Here is an 11,008-nt window from a genome sequence, read left to right on the forward strand (position 1 = left end):
CGTGAAAAAGAGACAAACTGACAGTCGGGACCTAATTCATTCATTCCACCACTGTGGGAGAGGACATGGATCCTAATTCATTCATTCCACCACTGTGGGAGAGGACATGGATCTCTCCCTTTGATAACCAGACCTTCCTTGGCACAAACTTTGTCCCTGACACGGTTGCCTACAAACCCAAAGACCCTCCCATTAGAAATCCTCTCGAGCCAGCCCCGCTGCACAACTGGGGACTCTCGCTGCTCTCGGCCCGGCCCAGCTTCTTTCAAAATGTCTGCTGTTCACGAAATTCTCTGCCAGCTCAGCTTGGAGGGTGATCACTCCACGCCCCCAAGTGCCTATGGATCGGTCAAGCATATACCAATTTTGATGCTGAGCATGATGCCCTGAACATTGAAACGGCCATCAAGACCAAAGGTGTGGATGAGGTCACCATTGTCAACATTTTGACCAACCGCAGCAATGAGCAGAGACAGGATATTGCCTTCGCCTACCAGAGAAGGACCAAAAGGGAACTTGCATCAGCACTGAAGTCAGCCTTGTCCAGCCACCTGGAGACTGTCATTTTGGGCCTCTTGAAAACACCTTCTCAGTATGATGCTTCTGAGCTGAAAGCCTCCATGAAGGGACTGGGGACTGATGAGGACTCCCTCATTGAGATCATCTGCTCAAGGACCAACCAAGAGCTTCAGGAGATTAACAGAGCCTACAAGGAAATGTACAAGACTGATCTGGAGAAGGAGATCATTTCTGACACATCTGGTGACTTCCGCTAATGGTTGCCCTTGCTAAGGGTAGAAGAGCAGAGGATGGCTCCGTCATTGATTATGAACTGATTGATCAAGATGCCTGTGATCTCTATGATGCCGGAGTGAAGAGAAAAGGAACTGACGTGCCCAAGTGGATCAGCATCATGACTGAGCAGAGCATGTGTCACCTCCAGAAAGTCTTTGACAGGTACAAGAGCTACAGCCCTTATGACATGCTGGAAAGCATCAAGAAGGAGGTCAAAGGAGACCTGGAAAATGCTTTCCTGAACCTCGTCCAGTGCATTCAGAACAAGCCCCTGTATTTTGCTGACCGACTGTTTGACTCCATGAAGGGCAAGGATAAAGTCCTGATTAGAATCATGGTCTCTCGCAATGAAGTGGACATGTTGAAAATTAGGTCTGAATTCAAGAGGAAGTACGGCAAGTCCCTGTACTACTGCATCCAGCAAGACACGAAGGGCAACTACCAGAAAGCACTGCTGTGCCTGTGAGGTGGGGATGACTGAGCCACGACAGTATGAGCACCAGGAGCGGCATTCCTTCGTTTCCAGCTAACAGTTCTAGAAAGTAGCTTGTGACTAACAGTCCCCTTATGCCTGTCCCTATGAGGATGACATTAGCATTGCCCCCTCCCCATCTTTATTTCAGTTGCCTAAGCATAGCCTGCTTCTCATGTCTAGTCTCTTTAGCCAAAGAAATGAACATTCCAAGGAGTTGGAAGTGAAGTCTATGATGTGAAACACTTTGCCTCTTGTGTACTGTGTCATAAACAATGAATAAATGGACTTTTTACTTTATAAAAAAAAAAAAAAAAGAAATCCTCTCTTACTTCTAAAAAAAATCATTAAAAAAGCAGAGTTGTAGAAAGGCTAGGCTTAGGGGGGTCCGGGAGGTGCTGGATGAAAGAAGAGGTGTGTGTGTGTGCGTGTGTGTGTGTGTGTGTGTGTGTGTGTGTGTTCTTTTAAAGGATAGGTGCAATTTTAGACTCTTTCACATAGAAACATAACAAAGGAGCCCAAAGCTCACAGCCACAGCGTGGCCATCTGTCGACAGGCTATTCAATTAACTTATTGTTACCAGTGAACCGCCAGCTCAGTGCGTCTGGAGAAAGAGGAAGTCCCAGGTGCTAAAGTGACAGCCAGGAAGCTGTTGGCAAAGCCCAGAAGGCAAGTTGCTCCTTCCAGGCGAGCCGACCGCCTCCTCTTCCGCAGGCTCTCCTCCTTCCCTCAGCCTCTCCCTTCCCCGTCTCTTCTCCTCCGAATTCGCTCTTCTTCCCCTTCCTTCTCTCCGTTCCTCCCCCTGCCAGAATCTGTCTGCTTGGGGACGAGAAAAGGTGGCCCTCTACATCAGATCAAGTACTTCGTTCTTGAGTGAGAAGCCCTGATGGAGGGAAAAAAGGCTCAATTCTGAGAATCTGCTGAAACGTCTCTTTATTTCAACAGAGCCAAGGGAGGGGAGTGGGGAGACCGTTTTTTTGCTACCTCAGACGAACTTCAAACTATTCCCCACCCTTCCCTCGCTGCGCGAGGTCTTATTTTCACTCCCCACCCTCTTGCTGACAGTCTCCCACTGAAAGTCATTTCTTGGTTTCACTCTCAAGGGGCCAAGAAGGAGACAAGATGGGGGCGGTTCCGCCAGAAGACACCACGGCTCAAACCACAGAGGCGCACGCACCCCAGGGGCTCTTGTGTGCACCGTTCTGGGGGGTGGAGTGGTGGCAACTTGCCACACGGACAGAGCTGGGGCTTCCTGACTCGTGGCCGTGGCAATTGAGAGTTCAAGGCCATGTTGGAGATGGCTGCACTTACCCCCGTGTTTTCATGATCTACGTCCCCTGGCCAAAGGGCTCAGAGGGGAAATTAATAGCCCCGAAAGGAGAAAACGTTAATGTGATAGATGGGGATAGAGTCTAAGCATTATATCTAATTAGAGGGAGTGAATCACAAATTTAAGCGTCTTAAATATAGGCATAAAAAGAAATAATTAACCCTCAAACAGGAAGCTGCTGAGCTATCAGATTGCATCGTTTGAGAACCAAGAAAAGCAAGTCAGCACACTGGAAGCCTGAGAAAAGCAGAGGTTAATGCTCCGGGGGGGGGGGGGGGTTCAATATTTGGCTCGCTTCTATAGATGTGCTAAGGAAGCTTCTTACGTGAGCAGAGCAGAGGCGTCTTTTCAGGGGACCACGAGCAAGTGTTACAGGAGAGTCATCCTCTCTCTTTAGAAAGTGACGTTCCTTAGAAGGTGGATCCAGTCTGAACCCTTCCCACCAGGGTGTTGAGGACGCGCCTAGCGCCTGTCATTGTAAGGACGTTTCGACCTGAAGACACACAAGTGCCACAGCTTCATACGGAAGTTTGCTTCGAGCTTTAGTTGCCCTTGGCTCAGCGTAAGACGCCATCTAAGAATTGCTCACTGGTCATTCTCCACAGAATCACAACACTGCTTAGTCTCGGATTAGAAGCTCCCAGAAATAAGAGGTGGTGGCCTCATCCACATGAGTCCCATCGTTTCCCGCATCAGCCCAGACCTAATCATTGAAACCAATAGGACCTTCACAGATGACCGCGGGAATGGGTCTGATGGTCTTCAATGGAGGTCACCATGTCCTCCAGAGTGGATTCCAGGTTCAGTTACTTTAGCAGCATCCCAATTTCAAGCAAGGGGCCCCTGTTGTCTGTTATCAAGAGTGAGAGTCTGAGCCCTCGGTGCCCTCAGTACCCACTGCGTCTCAGTGCCAGAGTCACCATGGAAACTCAGTGCCACCAAGCACTGGATGGAACCATGCTTTCTTCACCAAGATAGGATGGGGCAAGATCACCCTCATGGTGAGTGCCGGTCCCCCGTGGCCAGCCTGCATGCAACCCTCCCCTCCTCACAGATGTAATAGCGGGCTTGGTCACACCTCCTAGAAACAGTTGGCAGAATGAAGGGGCACACTGTGTTCCAAACAGGGAAAGCCATTCCCACATAAGACTGCAAACCTGACACAGTCTGTACGGCTCTTGATCTCCTGATAAGGAGGAGTTCTGGCCCCAAAGCCTGATCATATGTGGTCTAGTGGCATGTCAAAAGATTACATGCTCCAGATTGCCTTCCCAGTAACTGTCACCTTGGGAGAACCCCTTCGTCTGGCCACGTGTCAGTTCCCCTGTGTAGGAAATACAGACAGCAGTGATCACCTCGCTTCTCCACACAGGGCTATGATGAGATCGTTTCCTGAAAAAGCCTTCAAACCCTGTGAGCCTCTGTGGGACCCGTGCCTGCGGCAAATAACCTACGAATGCTCTCTGAAACCAGGAAAACCTTTCATCCCTTTGGAAGTAAATTGTTAACATCCTAGAGTCTGCTTTGCATCCAACCTGGATGAAAATAATTTTCTTGACACCTCTTGCCACCTGTGGGTCCTTCTACATCAACTTTGGCAATAGGAATTCTCTTTCACTCCAATAACGATGTCTCTAATTTTTGCTTTCCCAAGAGATTTCCCTTTCACTACGAGCACCCAGGTCACTGCTCTTCTTCCTCTTCAGACCTATCTTGACAATGTTCTTCCCAAACATTGGGCCATGACAGCCAATGTTGTCACGGACAGTACAAGTCACAAGTCACAGCCATCAAAATGTCAAATCAAATCATACCAAATATCAAATCAAAATAGTTACATCTAGGTAAAGAAGACAAATTTTAATTTATTTTTGTGCCTACCTGTATTTTCTGTGATTTTTAAAATAAGCACACATTTCTTTTGGGAAAAGGAAAAAAATTTATTTTAAATGCTTTGTTGCTTCTATAGAAAGGAATGTGTGTGCTAAATAAATCAAAGACAGAGTCTCCTCCTCTAATTAAAATTAACCTAATTGTGGCTCTCCTGATCTGGGTAGAAATGAAGCAATCAACTATTGCAGTGGTTACCACCATTTTCCATAGTAAGAATGTTTCCATCAGCCCAGTGCACACATACATATTGATGTGACTCAGGGAAATTTTTCAAGAAAGAATACATACCTCCATTGAACGTGATGAATTTAGATATTTTATATTCTATGCTGTTCATCATCCAAAGTGGGAAACAACCTGATCTATCGCAAGCGCCTTGTTTTACAAAATTGGGAGCCTGACCATCAAGTTCAAGTTTACATCCAGGAACAGAAAACCAAGTCACCCTAAAGAATGTCCTTTGGTGAGATTGTCTCTCCATCTGTCACCTGAGATCTCTCAGGAATTATGCTTTGGTTCTCAGACCTAGATCTATATATTTCCAATGCCCAAGTCAGTCACTACCAAAAAGAATTTCCCAACTGTTGGACTTCTATGAGAAAGTTTATGCCACATTCTTGATTTTAGATATGACAATGGTAGAAGCAATTCTCCCTCTTGGAAATGAGATTAACTTCCTTGTGCTTGGAAACCAGTATAAATGTTCATGGAACAAAACAGGTGAAAATGGACCCCAATTCAGTGATAATCTAGTATATTAGAAAGGGGCATCTCACAGTTTCCTCTCCTTGTCATCTTCTTGTCATTTAATTAATAAAAGAACTGGATGCAAAAATATAAACAATCATCTTCTTCAAGATGGTAAGATCTAAGATACCACTTGCATTATGATGAGCTAGGGAAAATCCACTTTTTATAAGACCGATACATTCTCCAGTAGACAGTTTTCCTTTTGGGACAGCATCACACATACAGCAGAGCTCCAAATGCAGAGACGGGGTGAAGGTAAGCAGCAGTGAATGAACAGCATGCTGAGATGCTGGCCTTTGGGGACTCCGTCCCCCTCGCCAATCATGATGGTCGCTCACCCACGAATGTGACCCACAAGCACTAACAAATTCTTGCAGTGCCTTCCTCATGGCCAGGTAGATAGATTTCTAAGCAGTGTGACTGAAATGCATGGTCAGAATGCTTTCTAGAACGAGTCCGCCTCTCAGAGTGTGGTTGTGGCCTAATGTCCCTGGGCTGAGGTTTCTGGAGTTTCCATCCGTGGTCTGGGCTGCAATAGTCTGATTAAGCTTCACATGTGCTAAGGGGTTTGAGGTGGAGGAAAAAGGGAACTGGAACAAGTCTCACCTCATCAATTCTGACCACATCCTCCCCGCTCCAATTACCCCAAGAGGACAGAAAAGAAAGAGAGCAGGAGAAGAATAAAAGAAATAAAACAGAAAGGAGAAAAAGGAAGAGATGGAGTAGGGAAGAGGGAAAAGAGGCCAGAAGGGACTTCCAGACTGGTTTCTCCTCTCAGAAATGGAAACTCGGAGCCTAAGTGAAGAGCTTTCTCTTCATTTTTCCTTCCTTTCTTTCCTTCCTTCCCCCGTCTCTCTACCAACTACGATATATTCAATGCCAGTCACCTGTGAATGTTGCTTCATTAAATAAATTTCTAAACATTCAAAATGGGGGCCTCCTCAGCAATACTGTTACGTGAAACTGCTCTATGTGCATGGGATCCTGGTATATTTAGAATAGTGGCATAATTGAAAAGAAAAGCTTTCAAAGACAGTATGAGGAACCTTAAAAATTAAAAATAGAGCTACCATATGATCCAGCAATTCCACGTTGAGAAATGTACCCAAAGGAAACAAAAGCATGAACTCAAAAAGATGTCTGCACCCTCACGTCCACAACAGCATATTTGAAATAGCCAAGACACAGAAGCAGCCTAAACATCCACTGATGGATGAATGGACAAGGAAGGTGGGACAGACACACACACACACACACACACACACACACACACACACACACAGTTTTCATGAATTTTTTTAAAAACTAGGAAATCCTACCATTTGCGACAGGATGGACCTTGAGAACATTACCCTAAATGAAATAAGTCAGACAGAAAAAGACACATACTGTATGATCTCATGTATATGAGGAATCTTTAAAAACCAGAGAGAAACTCACATAAGAGATCAGACTTACGGTTCCCAGTGGAGGGTCAGGGGGTCAGGGAGGAAGTGCAAGAAGGTGGTCAAAAGGTGCAAACTTCCGGTTATAAGATAAATAAGTCCTGGCGGTGGACTGTGCAACACGGTGACCACAGTCAGCACTGCTGGGTGATACACTGGGAAATCATCAAGAAAGTAGATCCTAAGAGTGTTTGTCATGGGAGAAATTATTTTTTCTTTATTCTTTTCTTCCTTCTTTTATCTATGAGAAGACGGTGTTAGCTGAACCATATCACAATACATGTAAATCAAACCGTGTTTTGGTTTTGTGTATGCTGTATGCCTTGAACTTACACAGTGATGCAGTCAACCATTGCTTCATAAAACTGGGGGAGAGGGGTTAAATAATGACTTTTCTTTAGTTCCCCAAATACAACCATAATACTGCTCTATTGCACATATTATCTTTCAAATAAAGTTTATTTCTAATTGCATGACCCATCTCAGTGGTCCCGGCACCCAGGGGAAATGGCAGGTGGAGAGGAAGTCTCAAGAGCAAGTCCAAGAGGAAAGATGTACTTAAACAGAACCCTATTCCCTCCCCCAGCGCTCAAACCTTTTGAAGTATGTCACCACATCCCTGAGCAGCAAGTACACATTCTACCCACAATGGGGCACAGATTCTCAGAATTATCACTGTTATCCCATCCACAACTTCCCTTTTTTATTTCAGGAAATACCTGACAGGGAAATTTACGTAACTTGCCTAAGGCCAGCTGGGGACTAAGCTGGACGGATAATTCCTTGCTCTGAGCCTGCCATCTGACCATCAGCCAGTCTGATGCCACTCAAAGTCACATAGAGCCTGCCTGTGTCGTGATAAACCAGCTCAAAAATGAACACCTCAATCAACTGACCAGAGTCAGTCAAATGGACTCATTTTTTCGGCTCATGAAACTAAATAGCCTAACTTTGTTGGCACTGTAGAGACAAATTCACGATGAGTCATTGGAACAGAAATCATAGGGCAACATTCAAAGTGGCAGATGCTCAGAACATTACTGTTCCAAGAGATCATTGGAGCGGGACCCTCTCTCAGCAGCTAATAGATTACACAACTGGAAAACATAAGTAGAATCCAGAACTGGTTTTAGCAGAACATCCTGGAAAGTGATATCTATAAGCAACTGCAGAGAGGTCAGTGGTATGTGTTAGTTTCACTCACTCATGCATTTATACTCACCTAACTCTTACCACATGCCTACTAGGGGCCAGAAATTGAACGGGATGCTGTTTAGTATTCAAAAATAAATAAATACTGTCCCTTTCATCATAGATTTTACAATAGGAGATGAGAAATAAATGTAAGTTAGCTAGCATGCAATAAGGCCTACGTGTTTATATGCATGGTGGCACTGTGGAAGACGGCCCACCCCCAACAGTGAGTGCGGAAGCCTGCCAGGGGAGGTGGAGCCTGATCAGGAAAGCCGGGGAGGACATTGGGAGCATGAGAATGAAAAACACAGAGATCCGTAAAAGAGGATTTAATCCAATGTGGGCCCCACATAAAGAACAACACAAGATAGGGGCCCAACTGCAAATTCCAGTTTCCCTTATGGGTCAAAAGGTGGAGGAAATTCAAGTAATAAGAATAACATCAGAGTCTTAGGTAGAAATGAGTGGGGGACTGGGGAGGGCAACTGCCTTTTGTTTATTGCCATGTGTCAAGGAAGAGCCTAGGAGCTTACATAAGGTATCTCCTTTCAACTTTGCAACAGTCCTACCAATTCGGCATCTTTGTGCCTTTTTCACAAATAGCTTCAGTGATTTCCATGGAGCTTTACCCATGAGGAAGGACTTTCACACGTGCTCTAGCATCTTGATCCTCACATTCCTGCTCCATACGTAGGACAAGAATCCTTATTTTATGAAAGAGGGAACTGAGGTTTGAGAAGCCGCCCAACTTTCCAAGGTCAGGGGCAAAGCCGCTGTGGCTTTTCCTTTCCGTCAGCGGCCTTGTTCAGAGGGCAGCACAGACAAGCGTAGGCTCATGTTCTCCCCGGCGCGTGTCGGCTTTTTATCCACGTGACTAGCTCATCAAGCTGGTTATCTGAAATCCAGCTGACGGAACCCCAAATTTATAACCGCAGCCTCCAAGCAGCTGACGCCAGGTTTGGGAAAGTCGGCTTCCCCATCCAAGAGCAGCAGACAATGGGTGCCATCTGCACTGACCTTTCGGAGGTGCATTATTACACCCTGTGAACTTGCAAGAGAAGGCTCAGTCTCCAATGTGTTGTCAGGTCCCTGCGGCCCAAGTGACCCGCCACAGCCCAAGGAGCCTACATTTAGGGAGTATATTGTAGATCAGTCTGGAAAAGACCCAAATTATGATTGCCCAAGTCTCAACAAACCTTAAGGAAAAAAAGCAAGTCTCGCTTGGCAACTGTATGAAGACCACACCTTACGCTGCACATACTTGGGCTTCATCACACTTGCACAAGGGAGTTTCAGGACAGCCATAAAACACTGCAAGATAAGGCTCCTTTGACTCCAAGCACTGGTGTAAAAGGTCCCTGCCAAAGGAGGCCCTGAATTTCTCCAGAAGTATAATTCAGCAGCCATGGTCAACAAGACAATGGTTGGATAAACTACAGCCCACTACTGGGGCGCCCGGGGGGCTCAGTCAGTTCACTGTCTGGCTCAGGTCATGATCTCATGGTTTGTGGGTTCAAGGCCCGTATCCAGCTCTCTCTGTCCACATGGAGCCAGCAATGGATCCTCTGTCTGCCTCTCTCTCTGCCCCTCCCCTGCTCGCTCGCTCTCTCTTGCTCTCTCTCTCTCTCTCTCTCAAAAGAAAAACCTAAATAAACACAAAAATAAAATAAAATAAAAAACAGGAGCCAACTGCCAACAGAAATCCCAGGAATACAGATTTCCATTAAATATCTCAGCCATGTGAGTTTTCACCCATTGAAATCCACACCCACCCACCCCCAACCACCCAAAGTACCACTATCAATCCAAGCGGCACAAAGATATGAGGAAACACGGACATTATTCCATCCATCCCTGCCTGCCTTTTGACTGAATCACTTCCTGATTAGAGAGATCTCTTTTCTCTGAGATCTCCCAAACCCCAAAGTAGTCTTTAGCCATTTGCTCTCCTCTGACATGTAACTCACTCAAACCTCAACAGTATTCAAGTCCAAGCCCATCCTATAAACAACTCTCCTGAAAAATAAACACCACCTACGGCAACAGGCCAAATACTACAAAAAAATGCAGAATAAACCTAAGGGGATAGAAGGAAGGCAAAACAAATTCTGACATTCCTGCCTCTCTACATAGCTTGACCAAAAAAGACCTAGAAAGTCACAAGAGCCGAACAATTGACCCTAAAATACAATGACTCCATTCCTAGCCCACCATGTACTTGTACAATGAAGCCAATCACTTACCCTTCTTGAGGCCCCATTTCCTCATGTGTAAAATAGGGATAGTACTAACTGCATTCTATTTACTCTATGACTATGTATGGGAGATTAGCAAGATACTGTCTGTAAGAGCACTTTGATCTCCTTGGAGATAGGGCCCTCTGTACATTTCAAGTGGTGTTATTACTGCATTTGGGCACCCATGAAAGCTGCATGGCCACTGACCACTAAAGTACTGGTTGTCACAAGGCAAAAACTGGGAGCAGCATGCAGCGTGTGGAGAGTAAATGAGTGGAGTGAAGACAGAGGACTTACATCTCTGCTCAACAGAGGGTTCCGTGAGGAAAGAGACATGCCTATCTCAAGAGAAAAGTTGATGATAAGACTACCTGACCCAATTCTTGGCAATCAGCCGCCAAATCAGAAATTAAAGTAACGGGAACTGGATATTTATTCAAGAAGCTCCTAAGAGGTGCCTGGGTGGCTCAGTTGGTTGAGTGTCGGACTCTTGACTTTGGCTCAGGTCATGATCTCATAGTTTGTGAGTTCGAGCGCCACATTTGCTCTTCCCTGTTAGCTCCAGAACCAGCTTGGGGTTCCCTCTCTCTCTGTCTCTCTCCCTCTATCTCTCTCTCTCTCTTGCCTTCCCCTACTTGTGCTCCTCTTTCTCAAGACAAATAAACTTTAAAAGAAGAAGAAGAAGAAGAAGAAGAAGAAGAAGAAGAAGCAGCAGCAGCAGCAGCAGCAGCAGCTCCTGAAACATCCAACTCCTCAAGGAAGAATTTAGGGAAAAGCTAGCCAATTGCTCACATTTCTACCTTGTCTGTTCTTCTAGAACTTACTGTTTCATAATTTGCACTTCCTGAATGTGAATGATTTGTTTTAAAAAAATTTTCAATTTGTTTAATAT

General features: G+C 45.5%; 1 pseudogene; it reads left to right on the top strand.

Annotated features, from left to right (window-relative positions):
- Positions 1-258: 258 nt before the first annotated feature.
- LOC115304648 lies at positions 259-1,276 on the top strand (annotated as a pseudogene).
- Positions 1,277-11,008: the final 9,732 nt, after the last annotated feature.

This window comes from Suricata suricatta, chromosome 10 (assembly GCF_006229205.1).
Source record: "Suricata suricatta isolate VVHF042 chromosome 10, meerkat_22Aug2017_6uvM2_HiC, whole genome shotgun sequence".
Taxonomy (NCBI): Eukaryota; Metazoa; Chordata; class Mammalia; order Carnivora; family Herpestidae; genus Suricata; species Suricata suricatta.